This window comes from Anticarsia gemmatalis, chromosome 15 (genome assembly GCF_050436995.1).
Source record: "Anticarsia gemmatalis isolate Benzon Research Colony breed Stoneville strain chromosome 15, ilAntGemm2 primary, whole genome shotgun sequence".
In the NCBI taxonomy this organism is placed as follows: domain Eukaryota; kingdom Metazoa; phylum Arthropoda; class Insecta; order Lepidoptera; family Erebidae; genus Anticarsia; species Anticarsia gemmatalis.
The window spans coordinates 2,290,867-2,313,825 of record NC_134759.1 but is presented as its reverse complement, the minus strand read 5'-3'; the positions used below and the strand labels follow the sequence as shown (position 1 = coordinate 2,313,825).

At 35.4% G+C, this 22,959-nt stretch overlaps 2 protein-coding genes across 2 annotated transcripts in view; one reads left to right on the top strand and one right to left on the bottom strand.

The window, feature by feature from the left end:
* The window catches only part of LOC142978755 (uncharacterized), a 331,498-nt gene extending 311,320 nt beyond the window's left edge, over positions 1–20,178 (top strand). The window contains exon 9 of the mRNA XM_076123311.1: positions 20,013–20,178. The gene's annotated coding sequence lies outside the window, so the exon portion shown is untranslated. The remainder of the gene's footprint in view (positions 1–20,012) is intronic.
* LOC142978757 (uncharacterized) overlaps positions 1–22,959 on the bottom strand; it is a 180,216-nt gene that overhangs the window by 99,498 nt on the left and 57,759 nt on the right. The window lies entirely within an intron of this gene.

The following is a 22,959-nucleotide window of genomic DNA, read 5'->3' as shown; positions in this document are numbered from 1 at the left end:
AAAAAATATGAAAATATTTGCATAAGAGTATAGCTTCTTTTGGCATACAACAAAATTTTATCGCGATAACTTCACGCATGTTTTACATGTTTTACTAATGCATATGCATTAGTAAAACAGGTTTTCAATGCGCTACAGTCATTTTGTAAAATATTGATTACGAAACGTTAAGAGTTTATCTTTCATAATACAACAGACAGAATATCGTCGTTTAAGATTGACCCAAATCGCTTGAACGTTTGCGGCCGACAGTTACAAGTCGGTCTCGGCTTGTCGGTTTTCCAACATTACCATATACCAATGCGTTCACTTGACCACAATTCCTGTCCAATGTCCATATCTGGGACATTGCATTCAAAATATAACGTAGTGGTATATTTGACTTGAAAGTCTGACAACCAGTTTTACCGAAGGGTATCGTGTTATAACCCAGGTCACTGTACTATACTTTTATCGACTATCGGCAACGGCTATCAATAAAAAAGTTTAATAGAAAAATCTGATCAGCAACCGTAGGAATATTTTTTTCAGTACTTTTAAAATCTCTAGTTCTCGATACTCGATAGTACCGACTGTAGAGAATCGCGCTACTGAAACGTCCCTGATCATTTTACAAAGAACTTAGTTCGTTGGCATTCTGTAGAAACCGCATGGTCGTTCTATTTTCAGAGATCAAGGTCTTTTCGTTTAGATCTCTTAGACAGTCTGGAAGCGTTATTTGATTTTCCAATATGGAAAAACATAGTAAATATGCTAATACGCCCTCGAAGGCCTTATTCGATTATGTCATGAAAGTCTAATGCTAATCGGAGCCTGGAAAAATGTTCGTATCAAAAAAGCCGTGAGGATTTTCTGAGTTAGAAGAAATTATACTGGGCTGTGTTTTGAATAGTTATAGCTAATAAGTAAGTAATAAATTTAACGTACTTTTATCAGACTCATAATAAATTGTATTGTCATCTGTTATAGGAGATATCAATTCGAAATAATGTTTTGTTTTAGTTTTTTGCTACGACAGCCCCTTGGTTAATATCCCAATCGAAACATAACCTCGTCTTTAATTCAAGTTTGCGGCTGTGTTTCATTTTTTATTCCTATTAATTTGTATATATAATAACATACATATATGTATAATATCGCGCCCTTTTCATAGGAGGAGTAGATGAGAAACCAAAGAACGCCACTTGGTACAATCTTAACAAACTTCCCTTACCTCATGCTTGTACATATCTAAGCTATAAGCATAATTAATGTGTTCTTGAAAATATCTCTTATAGTTTTTTCTATCAGTCGTTTCAAAGATCTTTCGTTTGTTCCTACAGTCTTCGATTTTTTACCTCTTTGTATTTTTCAAATAAAACAAAGTCCAAATAAAAGTAATTACATTCCATCAACTTAAAGCCCTTTCGAAAATGATTATACAACGCTTCACAACGTTTCATGTTCTCAACAAAATTAATCAATTCGTGCGAAGCCATTTCGAAGTGTTAAACTCTCTACTCCATCACTCGCGACACCTGTGGATGTACTTGTGAATATATAAGCGTTTCAAGTGTTAAGGCTTTATACAAATTAGTTCTGATGTATTGAGATTAACGTATTATGTTTTTACTAGAAAGTGGTATTTTTTTTCATTGTATTATTTATGTTTGAATTTGAAATTGCATTTGGTAGGTATGAATTTATTTTTTATAGAATGTTTTCAACCTGTAGAGGTTAATAAGATTGCTATTAATGTGTAGTGTGTGTAATATTGGGTGTGGTGTTATTAATATGATCATAAAAGTAAAATTTGAAACAGCTTTTAGTAAATGTTCAAATATCAGAATCAGTACCTCGTTTCTCTACCACTATGGACTACCGACAACCGGCTAAAATGCAATCTCATAAAATAAAAACTATTTTTATGTGATGGATAAGTTAATATATTTTATTTCAGAGTGATTTCTTTAATGGTTACTAATCTTAACAAAAAGTCATATTATTACTTTTGTAACTAACAAATTTTACGTACATTTTTTTAATTTGCAAGAAACTAACCAACCAATTACATATTTAATAACTAAAGTCATAAAAGAAAGAAACTTTCACAGCAATCAGTAATCCCATAATCCGAATCACTCTAGCGAACTTTTGTCAAAGTATTACGCATTCAGGGGTTACCAACCCCATAAAAACTTGCCCACAAATATGTCAGATCATATTCACGTACAATTTGTACCACGGAGTATGAAAGTAGGACTATAAACACATTTTCAAACTCCGCCCAGAGTTTTGCACGACTGACGTTTATTAGATAACTTGATAGGTAAGTTGGCTTTAGATTGTGCCACGTTTTGTGGTGGAAAATTACGGTGTTGCTCTGATATATGGCTAGCTATGAAACATTATTTTTCCCAGGTAGTAAAATAAGTTATTAAGGTCGAAATAAAATGAGGACATTATTACTCTCGTCATTAACGTAGAAGACATTTTTTTTTAATTAAATCGTACCTTTTTATCTACAACATTGTTTCAACGATATTTCGAAGATATACTCATCAAGGGTATAAAATATAAGATGGTACCATCGTTTACCCATAATAAAGTCAAAACTTCCACCTCTTTACCTCTGTTATCACTTTTGTCCAGTTCGAAGTTTATGTCATAAGAAAATATATTATCTCAGCTTACCTTTCGATATTTCTGAAAGGAAAATCTTTACTTTTTAAACCAAATTAAACATAGCTTTCATTAAACCACTGAGGCCGTCAGTCACTAATCTAAGACTTGAATTAAACATTTCAAAATAGTTTACTACATTTCCTTTAACATTATAATGTCCTCCTAGCCGATATACGGCTACGGCGGTTAGTTTCATTGAAACTGGCCATCTGTGCAGGACTTTGTTTATAGTGTCCAAGTGTGTGCACAATACACAGGTACACTCTCTATTCCATCACTCTCATAGTCTGGTGGGACGGATAACCGACACGACCAGTGAGAGGTCAGGCGCAGGACCGACGGCTTTACGTGCTCTCCGAGGCACGGAGGACTTCGACCTCAACTTCCCAACTCCGGGCAATCTCTAAGAAATTCTTAACGGAAAATCTCAGAAAAGACTTTTTGGCCCGACCCAGGATTCGAACCCGAGACTTCTCGCACGGCAGTCGCATACACTACCGACCGCGCCACAGAGGCAGTCATCATATTTGCTTTAACATTACATACTTGACAAACCTGTATTCCTTAACGTAAACAGTTGTATTACCGAGAAACCTAATAGCACTCAGACTAATAATAGTGACGTCATAATATTGTACTTGTATGACGTCATCGAAGACAGCTGTCGCGTGTACTAGAATTTATATTGAGCTCAAATAGGGTATTATCAGAGCACTAACGGTAATAGCATTGGCTCACTATCATTTAGTTAGTTGAAATGTATACGTCTTGAAATGGGTGTGATTACGTTTCTGAGTACATTTGATTATAGATAGTACAATACGTAGGCACATACTAAATATTAGTAATTGTATAATCATAAATAATGGATGCTTTAATAAAACTATTTTAAATCTGCTAATCAGGTCTTCAAAACAAAAATGTACCCCGATGACACTGTGATCTATACTAATATTATAAAGGTGAAGAGTTTGTTTGTTTGTTTGAACGCGCTAATCTCAGGAACTACTGGTCCGATTTGAAATTTTTTTTCAGTGTTAGATAGTCTATTTATCGAGGAAGGCTATAGGCTATATTTCATCACGCTATGACCAACGGGAGCGGAGAAGCAACGAAAAATGTAACAAAAACGGGGAGAATTATGACCTCGATGGATGATGATTCTTTTATGTGACGCAAGCGAAGTTGCGCGGGTCAGCTAGTGGCTAGATAAAACTTCGTAAAAATAATAAAATCATATTATAATTTTGTAACAACGAAATCAAATCTGAGTTACACAGACAGTAATGCTATAATGTCGCGGGTCTAAAACGCGATTAAAATTTAAAGGTGCCCATACATTTTTAACTTCCCAACTCGTACAGTAATGAATATAATATTTAACAAACATTCAGTTTCCATAACAAAGAGAATACAAACAATATAATAGTGAATTTGAAACATTTAATGTTTGTGTTCCAACTAACGGTGTTACTACACTAATGAGTTTTGTTTTACTTATCACGTATTAGTTGAAACTAGCCTGCCCTGAGGCTTCTGATATACCTACATTAACACGAGTAGTATATGCTTAATGCCGCGATTCAAGTGCATTGCTGTGAATACAATTTCATATCTTATTGTGAACATAGCAATCTTAAAAATAGCAGTCTGGGTCTAGAAAATGCAAAATTGGTTAAAGCTGTCTTGCTTGGTTGTAAATAGAGGAAGATTATGATTAGATAGTAAATAAATAATCGCATTTCTTAACTAGTAGTCAAACCGAATGCGAGGTACGACTTGTCACAAATACATATTAGGTTCTTAAATTGGATAGGAGCTCGTGGCTTAGTTAACAACAGCCGCGCGGATCGATCACTGAGGTTAAGCTACGCTTACCGAGGTTGTTCTGTAGATGAGTGACCATCTTATACATATCGAGTTCCTCCGTGTTTCGGAAGGCACGTTAAATTGTGGGTCCCGGCTGTCAATTTCGAAGATCTTTGACAGTCGTTAACAGTAGTCAGAAGCTAAGCTAGAAAGTCTGACAACCAGTCTTACCGAAGGGTATCGTGTTATAACCAAGGTAATTGGGTTGTGGAGGTCAGATAGGCAGTCGCTCCATGTAAAACACTGGTTTTCATTCAGCTGCATCCGGTGAGACTGGAAGCCGACTCCAACATAGTTTGGAAGAAAGGCTAAGCCATGATGATGAGGTTCTTAAATTGCCGAAATATATAATTAGAAACATTTTTCAGTTAAAATATATTTAATTTTATATCGTATTGTTAATTATAGAGAAGTGCCTCACCAGGGAATGGCCGAACAAGTGAGTGTAAGTAATTGAAACAGATGTGTGTAGGCGTTTCACCTGAACATCGCTCTGAATAAGACATAAATATTATGTTTAAGATATTATAAACACAGCTATTAATAGCTTAAAATATGTATTTAATGTCATGAGTAGGTTGTTTATATAAATAGAATGTTGGGATTAATATGACAGTAGTTTTTGATCGCGACTCCCAATTTCGAAATTGGGTGTAAAAGTACTATTAGCCCATGGAGGCCATTCAATACTATATACTAATAATATTCTTTCAATTTCTTAGGAAACTTTTTTGGTTAAAGGGTTAGGGCGCGTTCCCATTATGTCGTGTAGTTTTAAGTGACGTGGCTTATATGTTTAAATGGAGGTGTTCACATATAGAAAGACATGAGTTACTGACGTCTACGACATTTTTTGCAGTGTCGACAGATTATCGTGACAGTGCACAGTGGGGACGGCTAGATACGACAGTCTAAAAGACAAAATAAACGACAAAATTTTTTGACGACAAACAATCGTTATAAGGACTATTAATAGGCAGTCGTCCAACGATAAATTAATCGTTGCGCCATAGTGGGAACGCACACTTAATATTCAACTTTACAGGGTAACAAACTACATTCTAAGTTAAGACACAGGTAGACTGTCTCAAAAGCAGGCGTGTGTTTCGTCGTTTCTTTCATATACTATAGGTTATTTCTTTATAAAGTGTAAAATATCGATATCTAATTTTATAGACTTATAAACTAAACCTTGTCTTAAAAACTGTAAGAGCTTTATAGAACTTACATAATTATCTGGGAGACGGCGGCGACGTAGACCCCGTAAAAGATGGAAAGATGAGCTGAACACCTTTAATCCAGAATGGAATCGAACTGCCGGAGATAGGTTACAGTGGAAAACTATGGGGGGGAGGGGCTTTGCCCAGCTGTGGGACAATACAGGCTCATAATAATAATTATTATTATCTACAAGCAAACTCGCTGGCAAAGAAAGATAGTGTATAATTCTCCAGACATAGTAATTCCCATCTTACAGTACCCTTGAGACATTAAGTCTATTGTATCTATGATACGACACTCCAGAGGCCTAAACTATTAAAATATAATTATATCGTCGAGTGTAATAATGGGGTAAGTTCATGGTGTCGTGGCGTGTTTATTACTCACCGTAGTTTTGATAGTTGTGAGACTTAAACACTGTGTACAAAGTTATATTATAGAAATCTATACTAATCTATACTAATATTATAAAGCTGAAGAGTTTGTTTGTTTGATTGATTGTTTGAACGCGCTAATCTCAAGAACTACTAATCCGATTTGAAAAATTCTTTCAGTGTTGGATAGCCATGTTATCGAGAAAGGCTATAGGCTATGTAACATTACACTACAGTCATTAGGAGCGGAGCAGCAACGAAAAATGTCACAAAAACGGAGAAAATTGTGAGTCATTCTCTTAAGTGACGAAAGCGAAGTTGCGCGGGTCAGCTAGTCATTTATACCCTGTTTACTACTGGATAAATATAGGTAAGTTTGTCAGTCGCAATTATTTTTATACATTTGGTGTTGTACCATGTGTCAGATAGTTTATTTTATTTAAGAAGAACAAAGTGATTGCAGACAGATTTACAATAATGCATATTTACAAATTGCACATATAATTTAAATTTAATTGAACATCTACAATTTTTGGCTGGAGCGCTGTTCTCCTAGCTAGGCTACAATTAACCTGTGTTAAGGAGATACAGTCCCGTTCCCTCGATTGTAAGAAAGTAGGTTTGATTTGTTTGTAGTATATGTGTGACGAACAGTAAGCGGTGATTGTATAAGCTGCTTTTACACCTAAATTTTTTTTTTTTTTTTTGTACATTTTATGTGTGTGTGTGTGTGTTTGTGTGTGTTAGTGTGTGTGTGTGTGTGTATGTGTGCATGTGTGTTTGTGTATGTGTGTGTTTATGTGTGCGTGTGGGTGTGTGTGTGTGTGTTAAACTATTTTGCCAAAAATGCTTCAGTCTCATCATAGCTCAAGTTCAGTAAGAATGAACGAATGGTCTTTTTACAAACAAAATACGACATTCCATATATTTCACATCTTGCGTTAATTTTGTTATAAAGATATGGGGCTAAATAAATAGAAAACCTTTTTATGAAAGCGAAAGGCGCAGGGGGTATCACACATACCTTGTCTTTGCGGCGTTTAGTAATTTGTTTGAAGGGTGTTTCACGGTGTTGAGCTAAGGTTGTTTGTAAAATATATTGTTGTCTTACATTTATTAGATGCCATTCTTTGTATAATGTAGCGGTTGAGAATCGGATTTGCTTACAGGATGCTACTTTGAGTATTGCTCTATGTGCTATTTCTACCGGTTTTAAGATGGTTTTACCTGCTCCACCCCAGCAAGTGATACAGTAGATGAGGATTGACTGGCACAAAGCAAAGTAAACGTTGCGAATAACTGTAAGGTTAGTGACATGCCTAAGAGTTTTAAAAATATATATTAATTTACGCAACCGGTTGGCAAGAGCGTTTGAGTGTGATTTAAAGGTCAGCGTTTTGTCTAATATGATACCCAGATATTTAGTTTGATCTAATGCGATTAGCGAAGGACAGCTACAGTGGATGTGGGGTTCGTTAAATGAAGAGTGTGCTTTAAGGATAATAGGTGTAGTTGGTTGAGATTTTGAACTTAATGAGAAGGTTATAAAATTTGTTTTTGTAGTATTGAGCGATAGTGTATGTGTGTGGAGCCACTGCAAGGTAGTATCAAAGCCGAGCTGGGCATTCGTTTGAAGCTCCGTCCATGAGTTGGCAAAAAAGGTGATAGCAGTGTCGTCAGCGAAGGATACAACTTTAGCATTAGATAGATTAAGGTTAGTGAGCTCGTTTATGAATACAAGGAAGAGCGTGGGCCCCAAAATACTACCCTGAGGCACGCCATACTGGATAGGAAGCTCTTCACTATTGTGGTTGTCAATTGTAACATACTGAGTACGATTAGTTAGGTAGCTTTTAAATAGATCCAGCTGAAGACCTCTGACACATAGTTTATCTGGCATTTATCTAGGGGTGACACGAGTCTTGATTCTTCTATAACGAAGGAGAAAGTAACCTAAACTTGTAGAAGTAGTAAAAGTTAATATCATTAAAACGATTTTCTTGCATTATAAAATATTATGAAGTATGCACGAAAGTTCTTGCTACGCATAAATAGTGAAGTAAATATATTTAATAAAATGAGCCAATGTTATGAAAACAATAATTAGATAAGTAAACGATTTCTTGCATGTCTTCTAATTTATAAATATTATTACTCTATCACGTTATTATCGCAGTAAATGAGGTCTGAAATAAAACGAATTAACTAGAAGTTGTATTTAGAAATATACAGAAAATATCCCTAAATACACTCCTGATTGAATAATCTTTTTTATTACGTATGATAACGTGCATACTGTTTTATTAAGAATTAATAAAAACCCAATGAAGGTTAACCTACTAATATTATAAATGCGAAAGTTTGTGAGTATGTATGTATGGATGTTTGTTACTCTTTCACGCAAATACTACTGAATCGATTACGATGACATAAAACTTAAAATCCAGGTTAAACTATCAACAAAGGCTCCTAAAAAAAACAAGCAGGACACACACAAAATAAATTAACGTATACGAAAAAATCCTTTCAAGTCCTCGCTCTAGCTAACTATGCAAATTAAAAGCCAATTCTAGAGGCACGTTAAGGCAACGTTTTTATTCCATACACCTTTTTACTAAAGCTAATCAGTAGTCACATGCACGGTAAAAAACCCCTAATACTGGAGCTTTTACAGATTAAACAGGTAGCCTCGTTAAGGGGCTATACATACACGACGATTGCGGAGCGAGCGCGGTACGGAACGAAATAACTACAGTGTAATTGCAAACCCATGTTTCGCCAATAACAATCTTAGCTTCATGTAAAGGTCAATCCTATTGCCGTTTACATAATCTGAAATATAACAAGTCTTCTTCTTATCATATGGTTAGTGATCAACTTAGTGTCAAAGTTGTTCAAGCCGCCCGAAGGCCTTTGACGTGGCTGTTATCTTAATTGACAACAACCGGGACCGACGTTTTTCGTGCCCTCCGAAACACGGAGACGCCCTGTTCAAATACCACTATGCACCCATCTATGGAATGACCGCGCCAGGTTTGCTTAACCCTCAGATCGTTTACCGACCGGTGAGCGCAACTGGCTACGGGCGCTTCATATAACAAGTGTAAAATGGCACAGTGAACGTGTACAGCCGCAACGAATGTTACAAAAATTCGAGGCAGCTGGCATAATACTGGACGCGCTCTTTGCGTGTTGTGTTTGTGAAGACAGTAAACCGCACGACTCACGCGTTAAAAACGCTAAAGTCACGCTCCTTGGGTCAGTGTTTCACGCTAAACCGTTTACTAGCGAGATTAATAGCGGACTCCGGTACTTTAAAGTATTACTATTTAAGGCTAACGACGTACGTTAGTCTCAAGATTGGATCGATTTCTTATACAAATGGGCGGATAAGTGTGCTATTTCTTTAAGTTAGAAATTGGGTATTCGTTTTAAGCTGAAATATGGTGGTCATTCGAGAAAGTTCTTCCGCTTAGTGTATTGGTTGGGAATTTTGAGATTTTAAACTGAATTTAACGAGTATCAGATGCTCCGTTTTGTCGTAGATTTTAGTATTCTATTTATATTAAAGTAAAGGTGTGTTTTTTAGCTTTTATAGGTTCGCTTTCGATTCAAACAACAAACTGTCAGTTAATCCAAATTTTTCTTGTTATTTTTTTTTATCTATTCGTAGGTATATTGTGTATCAAGTTTATTGTTTGAATAACATTGTATGTATTTTAAAAATGTCATAATATCTAAGTTCGTTCAATAAATAACTAGCTAAAAAGCTACGTAGACTAACATTACTAAAACCTTTATTTCCCCAGCAACTGTATTTAAAATACCAATCACAAAGCCACTATAAAAAGTGAAGGTAAAAAAATATATTTTCTACATAATTAGCGTGCTTCGCATCAAGAGAGAGCCATTTAACCCGAGAACGGTCAAGTAGAGCAAGGTTAAAGACTCTACAACGGTGTAGAGTTTAAGGAAATTGTTTACAAAAAAGAAGAAAAGTGGAATTAATTTGTAAGGAAAGGTTAAAGAAATTCGATTTAAATTGGTGTACATTCAATATTCTTTTAATTTATCGAAATTACAAAGAAAGTGTTTTGCTTTTGTCCATATTTTTTCTTTTATAAATTCTTGGCATATCATAAATAATTTGTTTACGTTGCTTGGTCATAATGTTTTCTGGTCTCTGCCTACCCCTATGAGGTGATAGCGTTATTTTGTGTACGTAGATATGAAATCCTTTCAATTACAATTTTAATGGGACAAATAAGAACATGATCATACTTGTCACAATATATTTTCCATTTGTGGGTGTACAAATGAGCACAAAACAGTACACTTAAGCTTCCAAATTCTACCAATCAAAATAAAGGCCGCAGAAAGTCGTTACACATGTAACAACGTTCATTTACGTGACGTAAACGTAATTAATTTTCAGGGATGTCTCTACTTATGGATCAGTCAGATCGCAGAATAGGGAAATTTGGGCATGCAATCCTGGCAACTCCTTCACCTATATCATAAATTCCTATGCTATACATTCCTAATTTTCCCTTAAACGCAGGATTCCCAAGGAAATAATATTATAATGTATAGGATCTTAAACGCAACATTCGATAGAATTGCATCGACTGTGGTCACGAGCTGATTGATGTGGCTGCCAAGGAAAGTTAACGTCAGGCAGGCGTTCAAATCACCCAAGTTTTCGTACAGTATGATTTTATGAGTAAATCATAGAGTAGCTAGATTCTCTACAGATGTTACTATCGAGTATCAGGAATTTAGCATTTAAAGTGAACTAGAAATTGTTACTTCGGCGACCGCTAGGGGCGCTGATTCTATTTTCATTTAAGATTATTTTTTTCTTTCCGATAGTGGTAGATAATCGGTTTGATGTACCGACCCTACGTAACGTGGGGTAAGGTAAAGACAATGATGAAACGTAATTAATTTTCACGAGTTGCCAAAAATTGATGAAGATGAAATTAACGTACACCGTGACAATGTCAAATGAGGAAGCGATATAATTAATGGTCTTGTTTTATTTCCAAAGGCTTTGTTTCAGGCTTTGAAGGAGTTAGATTTGGGAGTATTAATTGTGTTATGTTGAAATGTTCCTACATAAACTTTGGTGGAGAGGGTTCGTGGAATGAAGGTTTGGTAGTCGTTAAGGATTATTAAGTACTTTGAATTAAAACGATTTTATAATAAAAACAATAGCTTAGACTTCTATTGTCTAGTAACTAGTAAAAAAAAAGTGGATAAACAACATCAAAGACCCAACGGCTAAATGCAAACCAGTGTTTTATATTTACTTCTGCGTCTATATCTGCTGCAACAGAATTTCAAATCCTTAGTAATAACCTAGAATTCAGCTTTATTCAACGTAGTAACAGTTGTCATTCTGCCTGTTTTCACAAGTCGATATATTTTGAAGGCGATAATATCACTTTTTTTTTTAAGCATAGCAAAGAGGAATTTTGAAATATCACAAAATATTATTTGATTGTTATAAAACCTCCTTTCAAGTCCTTCAATTGCCAGTGGGACAGCATCAATAAGTTGAATGAGGGGAATATTCAAAAGCTCTTTAGCAAAAAAATATTGGTCGTATTTGATGTTTTTTCAACAATCTCTTATTGGTTTGTTCACAGAACAATACATTTTGTAAACAAAAGTGACATACTTTGTTATTTTCCGGACAAAAATCAGAGAGATGATGTTTTATTCATAGGTTTTGGCGAAATGTGAATAAGAATTGGAGTTACAGTGATTGAAGCAAACGGATTCTGGAAGATACAGTTTAGAAAACTACTACTGTTTACTATTTACTTTAAGTGTTTGTATTTCTTAGAACTTTAGTCTAAACTGAATTATCATTCCCTTTGTTGTGAAAGGAAGTAGAAAACCTATTATATCCATTCGCGAAACTAAAATAAACGAAACAATTCTATAGCAATATTCAATAATCAAGATTACTGATAAAATATCTTTCTGCCTTCATAGACCAGCGTGGAGAAATGCTCAAGATAGGGACTGAATTTTGGAAGGAAAAGGCCTAGCAATGGGACACAAAAAGAGACTGAAAAAAAGGCAAATTACAATTTTATCTTACATTAAAATTTCAACCGACACGAACCATTTACATCCGTATACCCATTAGCGAATCTAACCCAATTTCAATTGAAGCTGGTAATTCCAGCATTGATTGGGAGCATGAATAACACGTTATCTGTTCATAACTGGCATCAGAAAAACTCAGCGTACAATAGCACACGCAATTACATCGCGCTATAGTCGTTCACATTCACCGCTTTACTTCGTAATGGTTGCTTCAAGGTATAAGTTGAAGGCGATTTTCCTGATTCAAAATCCTATGAATGGTAATTGGCTTGCTTTTTATTGCTCTACTTGAGTTAGAAATGCAAATTGTTGGTTGTGCTGTGGTTTAATGGGTAACTTTGATGTTTTATTTACATATAATTGCTACTAATAAATAAGGACATTCTTTGATAAATAATGAGAATTTTTTTCAATTGATAACAGGTATTTCAACAAAAATAAACTGTGTTAAATAAATTAATAAATAATTAGATATGCAGATGTTCTTTATATCGATAAGTACTACACGTAAGGCTAAGTTGGACTATTAGGTTCATAGGATATTGGCGGGAGAGCCCGACAGACCCCCGCTTCCTCCCTGGAGCGGGACATGCAGTAATGCATCTCCCTGACGAACCATAACAAACCAAACAGAACCAAAACCAAACAGAACATAAGAACATACTACCATTGAGGTAGTATTTTCTGTATCGTAATGTATGTTCTCTACGGGAACGTTTTTTATGTATTCTAAATCCTTTTACATTCAAAGTGATTCGCAACTATAACGATTTCAAGGAAAATAAATAAAACTAGAAAAAATAAATATGAAATGAGTCAGATAATTACTCGTTCCACAGACATTTGCATTCAATGCTCTGCTTTACTTTGTCGTTTATTGAATAGGACAAGTTATAAACTTATAGATGTATGATATTTTTCACCCGTTAGAGATGTAGGTACATAACAGGTATAAATTGGTTTATAAGATTTAATTTAGTTAACAAATACCTGGACGTTGTTAAAGGGAAAAATTTCATTTGATGTTTACTTAAGCTTTACATAAAACTAACTGAGCATAATACAAAGATATTTAGTCGCTACAGATTTTGAACACATCAATCAATTAAACATTAAATTTTGACTGAAGCATATCTGATTTCCCAACTATTCAATCTAAGCTAAATCACCTGGGCTTTACAATCTATTCATTTTACCTAAATCATCAATTTACACACTAGATCATCAATCAACCTTTCACCAGCTTCTAATGCTGCTTATACGCGTAAGCTTTTAACTTGGGCCATACACAAATGTTCCCATTCGCTTATCTGTGAGTCGGCGAATGCCCCTGAATAGAGTTTGAGCTTCATACGTCATCGTGGTACTTTACCTGTGTCATGGTGGATGTAAAATGTATACGTTGATGACGTCATGGTTATTGCGTCATGTTATCGCGACAATGATGTAAATTACTGTTTTGTTAATGTTGGATGTGCGTAATTTGCGTACAGGTTAAGCTTTATGTGAATAAATATAATGAGAGAGATAGGGGATATTATTTTGTAAGACGTATTAACGTGGATATACGGTATACCTAGTCGGGTCGTAAGTTCTGTCACATTTTTATTGTGAAATAATTGAGACATGTTTGTTTTTAGAATAATCATTTATATATCAAAAGAAACGTAATAAAACATGGATTCTTATTTCAATTACTTTTATTCAAAATGAGCTCCGCGATTTTGTATGCAAGCCTTCAACCTGCGCGGCCAGTCGTCTACAGCAGCACGCACGAGGTCCATGTCAATATCGGCGGCTGCTTTGATCAAGGATGCCTTGAGTGACTCCACATTAGGATGGCGTGTTGAGCAGGCCTTTTCCTCTAAGTGTTGCCATATTTTGTAATCCAACGGATTTAAGTCTGGACTGGAGGAGGGCCAGTCTTCGTGCCGGATGAAGTCAATTTCGCGCGCCGCTAGCCAGTCTTGCGTGCTTTTCGCTCTATGAGCTGGTGCAGAATCTTGCTGGAATACCCAGGGTCTGTTATTGAACATTGTATGAGAAACTGGTTCCACAAGGTTGGCTAGGACTGTATTTTGATACACAATCGCGTTTGTTTTTACGCCTTTCTCACAAAAATGTACCTCAGTTAAGCCCAAATATGAGATTCCTAGCCAAACCATGAGTGAGGGTGGAAAATGTCCTCGCTGGACACGCGGAATACGCTTGCTGGCCTCTTCACTGCTGTGGGCGTACACCTTATCATTATGTTTATTGTAGCTCTCCTCCACGGTAAAAATTTTTTCGTCCGAAAAGAGAATTTGACGATGCTTTTTTCCCGCGTACCGCTTCAACAAAACGCGGGATCTCTTCAGTCTCATGTCCATTAGACGCGCATCTAAGCGATGTCCTGATTTTCTGCGATAGGCTCGTAGCCCTAGGTCTTCATTCAACACCCTTTTGACCGTGGTTCTGCTTAACCCCATTTGAAGGGCCAACAGTTTCTGCTTTCGTATGGGATTTCTTTGGATTCGCGCCTTCACAGCTTTTATCACTGCTGGCGTCCTAACAGAGCGAGGGCGACCACTTCTTTTTCTATCTTCCAAACTTGAGTCCTCATTATAACGTTTGATGGTACGATAAATGAATCTTTTGGTTAAATTCAAATTTTTTTGAATATCAAAAATCTGAGTTGGGCGTAACCACATCGATGTAGCGCGATAACCGCGACACGGTCTTCTTTAAGCGTCCACTCCATATTTAAAAATACGCCAAATATGAAAAATACACACTCTTATTTTCGCAAAAGATTCTAAATTCAAAATTAAGAAACATTTTTGTGGCCAGCATTCCATAATTGAAAAGTTTTTATTGTGTGACAGAACTTATGACCTGACTAGGTAATTTTGGTTTGCGATTGTCAATGTTCTTTGTTTTTAAAAAAGTGTGGTGGGGAAAATATATGCAATGGATATATTTTTTACACTTTATCACTACTTATTTCCCTTTAAGAGGTAAGAGGCAATACAAAATTGAAAACTTGTAGATTTTATTTTTTATTAGTCCCTTATATGTCCCATTGCTGGGCAAAGGCCTCTCCTCTTTCTTTCCAAACCTGTCTATCCTGTGCCAAGCTCCGCCACGATTAAAACACTTAAAACAAACATCTAGATGAAACTACTGAAAGTCACAAAATGTGTGCAATAATATCGAGATCTTATCCTCAAAGAACCAATAATTTAGCATCCAATGGTCAAATACCCTCTATCATAACTTTTTAGTTAAGTACTTAAAACTTAATCATTATCATTAATATCGACAAATTCAGCAACAAAGCAATATTTAGTACCGTAGATTAGGTGAGAACATAAATACGACAAAATGTTTTACTGATCGTAAATTCACACTTCGCGGATGACACGTTTATGGAGCTTCGATCACCATATAAAACAGCAAATCGTTTGGTTCGCTGTATATCATAAATAAAAAATGATTTTTAACGTAGTTTTTCGCAGACTTTGAAATTTCCTGTTTGAATTTTGTTTAACGTGTGTATTTTACAAGCTAAATTGAATTAAATTGTTTGACGAATTCATTAGTACAGGTATTTTGTTGTTGATATCATTTAGCCAATACTTTGAATTGTAATAATATTAAAATATTCGAATTATATATATCAATTAAATTTTTGACGTGACGATGCACTTTTATGATAAGACCCCGAAAGACAAATATACACGACTATCAAACAAGAAACATTTTATCGATATTATCACTACCTTTGCAGATGCAAGAAAGTTTTCTGTTATACCCGTTATTACTTACCTTATCTACCAAGCAAATCTATCTATAGTATACATTATTAATACCCAAATAAAACATCTAAAGCAAGAAATATTTATCATCACTTAAACGTTCAACTTTAACTAAACAAATCACAAGCCAACAACTTTCTTACTCAACGCCACTTCAACGAAAGATAACAATTAATATCCCATCCATTTATTCACAAATCTAAACAAGAACTCGATAGCCAAATCGTTGACTAACAAACGCTTTGTTTTAAAGACTCTTGAAACTTACTCTTTAGCCTAAGGACCTTCGTACAGAAAGCGATGCAAATCTTCGATATCAGCGATTTTAGTCTTCAAGTGTCAAGTGACATTTCCCAGTCGCGGGACAAATGTTGCGGGCTCGACAAGTGTACAAATCTTAACGAAGTTGTATCAGATATGACTGCCCCTATGGCACGGTCACCGGTCGGTAGTATATGCAACTGCCATGCGGGTTCAAATCCTGGGTCGGGCGAAAAAGATTTCTTAACTACCGTCCCTAAAAGAGCACTCGCTAAAGCTATCGGTGCGCCTTTGCCCTCACTGGTCGTGTCGCATATCGGTCCCTACGGGCTACGGGAGATTAGAAACAGAGAGTGTATCTGTGTATTATGTACACTTGGACACTATAATCAACTTTTAGTTATTATTGGATTTGTATGGTAGTAGACGTCAATATTGTTGATAGTCGCAAATTTGTATAGCCTTGTGTGCAAAGAGCCTTACTCTAAAGTAGAGCCTAAGTGGTAAAGTTTCAACTAATGATCTTATTAAAAAGTTCTGTATCGAAAAAGACGTTCGTTTAACCCTTTAGAAGATTGCTTGAACTTTATTTGCGTATGGCAGCTATTGTGATAATATAGTGTATGCTCTGAACGATGCTGTAGAGTTAACAAAAACATAAGCCTTAGTTGATGAAACCTTATACTTTCTAACATAACGTTACAAATGAATTAACAAAGCGATTAGAGAACTTCTTATGCGGAAAGGAAATAGTGTTATAATATAGTGAAATTAATTTAAAAAATATTTGTTGAAAGTATCTAGTAGTTGGTCTAATTAATTTAAATTATTAATCTTGCGCTTTAGAGTGTGGATTTAAAATATTTATTTGTTTAGCTACTTTTGTTGCTGGCTGTACAGGATCAATCTGGGGTATTAAAGTCTTTATAAGCGACGATACGGTAGAGTATGCTAGGGAACGGGATTTTGTTTAACGCTTATTTTTCATACCCACGATAATATGTTATTTTTTCCGTATATTTTTCTAATTTACTATAATTGCTTTTGAGAGGAAATAAATAATTTACTTACTTTTGAAAGAATAAACCTGGAATTAGTTCATTTTTTTTAATACCTGTTTATTTGAACAGGAAAATCTGCTTCAAACTTGTTTTCAATCCACGATCAATTTGAACGATTCAGATGTTGCAAAAATACCCCTAAGTACTTAGTTAGTACAATTTCAATGTAGGTAAACTAACTATCCCATTTTAAAAATATTTTTGCAAGATGTTTGACCAAAAATAAGACAGTTGCTTTTTAGCCTTCGGGAGGTCTCTCCACGACTGTAGAGTATCGATTACGTGTGTAAACCTAATTTATATCGCTCGGAGACGTGCTCTGTACAAGCCCGCATGTTACCTGAGAACTAAGATAAATACGTTCTGTGTTTATCACGTGTGTGAAATGACTTAGTATTAGATTGGAGTGGTTTTTATGTGAAGTAAATAATACGAATGATTATCTGATAGAAGCTTTAATACCATGAACTTGCAGTGTGGATGAAACGTCAAGAAAAAAAAAACAAAGTAAAAAATACGTAATTATCAGATGACTAACAAATACGAAATATTTAAAGCATGAAATCAAACCATGAAATATTATAGAGCATATATTGTATGCTCGTGAGCGTATATTGTAGAGCAATATATACCAAACTGAAGCAGGAGTTATATTATATTATGTATATAATGCATGTGATGTTAAAAATATAATAGTCAGAACACATTTGCAACAGACAACCTTACAAAACTGTAATCACGAGATGTGGTTATAGCTAAATGTTTAATATTCGTGTAAATGTAGAACATTTGATAAATAAATGATAAAATCTCACAAAGTCACTACGAACTTTTTTAATCCATTTCCATTAGACATTAGGAATTTTATAACTAAATCTATTAAACCAATATGTAACTTTATACAAAGCCATAGTTGAACAACAAAATCCTACCAAAATTAAACTCAGTACGAAATAGAAAATTCATAGAAAATTTCACAGGATTAATAGTAGTCTTTGTGATGTTCAAGCATTTTAGATATTGGGCTTTTATCGCTGAAACTATGTAGATTTAGTCCACGTGTTCTGAATTTATGAGCTGAGAGACGTGACGTCATTAGAAATTATATGACACGACGTTCAGCTCACTCCGATGATAAAATGTTGGATGAAAATACTTGATGAGAAAATTATTTAGCTTGGTTTTTGTCTTTTAAAAATACTATAGGGCTAGGATTTTTTGTACTACTGGTCTAAGTATAAATTTTGATAATGAGCTACTGAGTAATGTTTTTTTTTTCCTTTTTAAAGACTGAAATAGTTGTCAGACTCAGTTGTAGCTCTAGAGAATCTCTACCACTATAGAGAAATTGTGTATGAAAACTTTATCAGTGCCTCTGGCGGGTTGCCTTAGGACAGTTCCTAGTTCTCTCTATTCCTACTACTTTTACTGATTTGGTAGTACATTTTAAGTGTCACACTCTCAAATACACGACATTACCAACTGTAAAGAATTGCGAGCCTGGTAACGACTGTCAAAGATTGGCACTTTCTGATAGAATCTCCAATAGATAAAGAGTGATGAGTTCAAAACTTCGCATAGTAAGTAATCTAATGGTTTTTTTAACTTAATTATCTTTTCTAAGAGATGGTGAACCAACAAGAGTTTATGTAGCAGAAAATGGCACGTGGTTCTAAAAGTGGGTCTTCCCTCATCTCCGTAACGAAATTATATAAACGTACGAAATTGCTCAATTATGACATTACCCTACATATAAACAGAATTCCTAATTCCTAGAATTCGAGAAACCCTTGAACGACTATTATTTCAATAATTCTGCTATCAAATAACAATTTTATATGTTTAATACAATTCCTACTAATTATTAAATTTATTTAACCCTTTCAACAATGACCGTGCTACATATTGTAATCTAATTAATAATTCGGGTTTCCCTCAGGCAGATTTAATTTTCTACTGGGGCCTCAGTAATGATTTATGCTGTATTCTAAGCTTACCTATTTCTGCGTTGTATAGAACATTTTAAACAAGGCATAAATTTTAATATTCTCGACTAAAACTCGTCAATGTCAGAGAGTTATTACTGCGATTTGTCTGTCTAGTTTTCTAAGGCTGTGACTAAAGCAGTATCATTTCTTATGATGTTAGATTTTTTTTCTTATGAAGTAGAGAGCATCTGTGTTACTTTGTATTGTTCTTTTATTATCTTCTATTTAAGAAATTTATACACAGTTTTTATAATGGTATAGTGTTACAAAGTAGCTGGATGCGATAAGAAGATTTCAGTCGCGTTTTATTCCTAGTTTCACAGTAGTTCAATCTGCTCGAAGGCCATATAACGACTGTTATGTGAATTATCGTCTGCTGAAACTGACTTTTTACGTTTCAGACGCTCAGCTCAGCAGACCACTATACCACTCACCTATAGAATGTCTTACCGCCGGTTTCTAAGGTACATTTAGTGGTAGTTTATCTATTCAACTGCGTATAAACTCATATAAAAAAAAACGCTATTGAATATATAAACTACCGTTAAAACTACTCAAAAACCGGGGGTTAGTTTGCTTACCTGTCTTGATCATTTACCGACCGGTGAACGCGACTATTGATAACACCTCAACTAAGCTTTTTTTTTTTTTAAAAAGACAACTCTCGCACTAAGAATTGCTCTTGTGTCGCGGGGACTTTTACAAACATACAAACAACGGACACAAAGCACAACCAGACCCGAAGCAATTATTTGTGGATCGCACAAATAATTGCTCCGTGTGGGAATCGAACCCACGACCTCCCGTTGCAGGGGTATCGGCGTGGCGACCTAAACCACTGCGCCACGGAGGCACTAACTAACTAAACTAAACGAACACTCTTTGAACGCTGCTTTACTCAACTTACTAAGTGAAGAAGCTGACGCGATAATTTCAATTTATCAAGTCCAGTTATCTCACAGTTTTCCTTCAAGTAGTTTTATGACATAATTTTTTGTGAATCTTTATCGCAGTAAGTTTGCAGACTGGTTTAAGTTAATCAGTTTTATGGAATCAGACCGGTTATTTTTTCTTTAAACTATTATGAAACCAAAAAAAAATATCAATTTCGTACAGTATGCTCATGATGTGCAAAAAATCAATATTATAATATGTATACGACATTACGTATGTTCAAAAAGATACAATTAATTATATACTTATAGGATACCAAAATTAAATAAATAGTACCGACAAAGAATAAAGTTGTAGAATATCGTCCAAAAACTGATCGGTATTCTACAACTTTATATTTATTTTATTTTATACTATCAGATTATTTTAAATTATGTTTCTCAATTTCATAAACTTCTACAATAAATAATTTAAAAAAGGCAGAATTAAGTTACTAATTATTCCATTAAAAACATCTGTGGGCACTTAAAAAAATACACCAGCCGCTCAATAAATGCAAATTACTATTTACTAATTAAGTCACAAAGTTCGTAAACCATTAGAAAACTCAAACATAATTAGTCTTCAAACAAACTAAAGCTAAACCAATCAAAGTAAACATTACAAATCGATGCTTCAAATTCATTAGCAATTTAAGATCTTTAGCCGAATAGACATTTGAAATTCGTAAACTTTCGATCTGAAACTTTGAAGTGCTCTTTTAACTATTAAGAGTCTATTAAATTTTATTTAGTTTATTAGTTGCCGTTTCATGGCTGATTTTAAAGGTTTTTGACCTTATAATATATATATTCGCTTAGCCTTTGTTCCAAACTATGATGGAGTCGGCTTCCAGTCTCACCGGATGCAGCTGGATACCAGTGTTTTACATGGAGCGACTGCCTAACTGACCTCCACAACCCAATTACTTGGGTATTAACACGATACCCTTCGGTAAGACTGGTTGTCAGACTTTCAAGCTTCTGACTACTGTTAACGACTGTCAAAGATCTTCGAAAATGACAGCCGGGACCCACAATTTAACGTGCCTTCCGAAACACGGAGGAACTCGATATGTATAAGATGGTCACCCATCCACGGAACAACCTCGGCAAGCGTAGCTTAACCTCAGAGATCGATCCGTGCGGCTGTTGTAAACTGACCTTATAATACCCAATTAAAAAATGACGTCGCGACGGGATGTTAATAATATGAAAGGATTGAAAAATCGCTACCTTATACAGGGTGTAAATGACAGCTAACCGAAAACTTTACTGGTAAGTTTGTGACACTGTATGCGCGAAATTTACTCCAACGATATTTCTCGGAAATGATTGGTTCCCGAGTTAGTCATTTTTGAGCGTTCAATGTATAGTGAACAACGCGATGTATCTCCGCGCATGCCTACGAGACTTCTGGCGGCGGCGGCGCGCTGAGCGACGACATGTCGCGACGCGTCGTAGGTACGTACGCGTACCACCACGTCTATGCGCTCACTAGTATACAACCCTATCATTAGATAACAATCTTATGTATCGTTTATGGTATCGTAAGTACGCCCGTATGTTACTATAGCTCATAGTAAAATTGTAAGTAGGTAGGTAGGTACCTACTTGGCTTACGTGAAATCAAACAATAATAGCAAAATGTAACCAATAATAAGAAAGTGCTAAAACAAATTGTTATCAATGTCTATCAACACGCAAATACCTGGTGTATGGCGAGAGTTTGAGTACCTTTGGATCCGGACGTACAGGTGCAGAGCACGCCGTGCACTTCCACGTGCTTCACCATACATAACACATCAACATTTCTTCCTATTTACGAACACAACTGCACTTCGAAAACAATAACAACAAAAATAATAACAATAAAAACACTAACAACTCAAAACCGAAACAATAACAAGTAATAATAAACAACAGTTCACACACGACACGACGAATAGGACATAACGAACGACACCGGTGAAGAGCTTCCGTCTTCCGCGAGCGAATTGCTCGAACTATTAATCAAAGAGAGCCGCCGGCGCATCTCCGCTCACTCGCGCCGCCCCTCGCCCGCGCCACCCGCTCCCTCCGCGCCGTCCGAGCGCGCGCCGCCGATTTGGTGACGAGCGACGAGTTAGGATCCCAGCGAGAGATTAGATTCAATAAAATATTGATGTGGCATTACTATTTTTACTTGTCACAGTTGTTACTGGTTGCATTGTAGTTTTATTCAAATACCAAATAACATTACAAACATTATTGATGTAAGTTTAAAATACTTTGATATTTATAACATAAATCAGCTTAAAGTAAATAAAATAAACACGAAACGTTTATTTAATTAAACCATAAAAAATTTAGGTACATAACAATGATAACAATCAATATCCATTAATATTCTTATCAGAGAAACTAACTTATCATAATTCATAATCCCCGGAGAATCACTTAGCATCCATTTTGTCGCATCCCATCTATGTAACATCCACGCGCGGTCGCGGCGTCACGCGTCACTACGGCCATCTTCTTTTCGAGTCGCACCGCGCTTGTATGATGTATGAATGAGCGAGTAAATATCGAATAGAAATTTGCAAGAACAAATGGAACAAAGCGACAATACACATGTTAAATTGTTTATTAGAGATTTTTATAGCGCTAAAGAATATCAATAGGATTTTTTG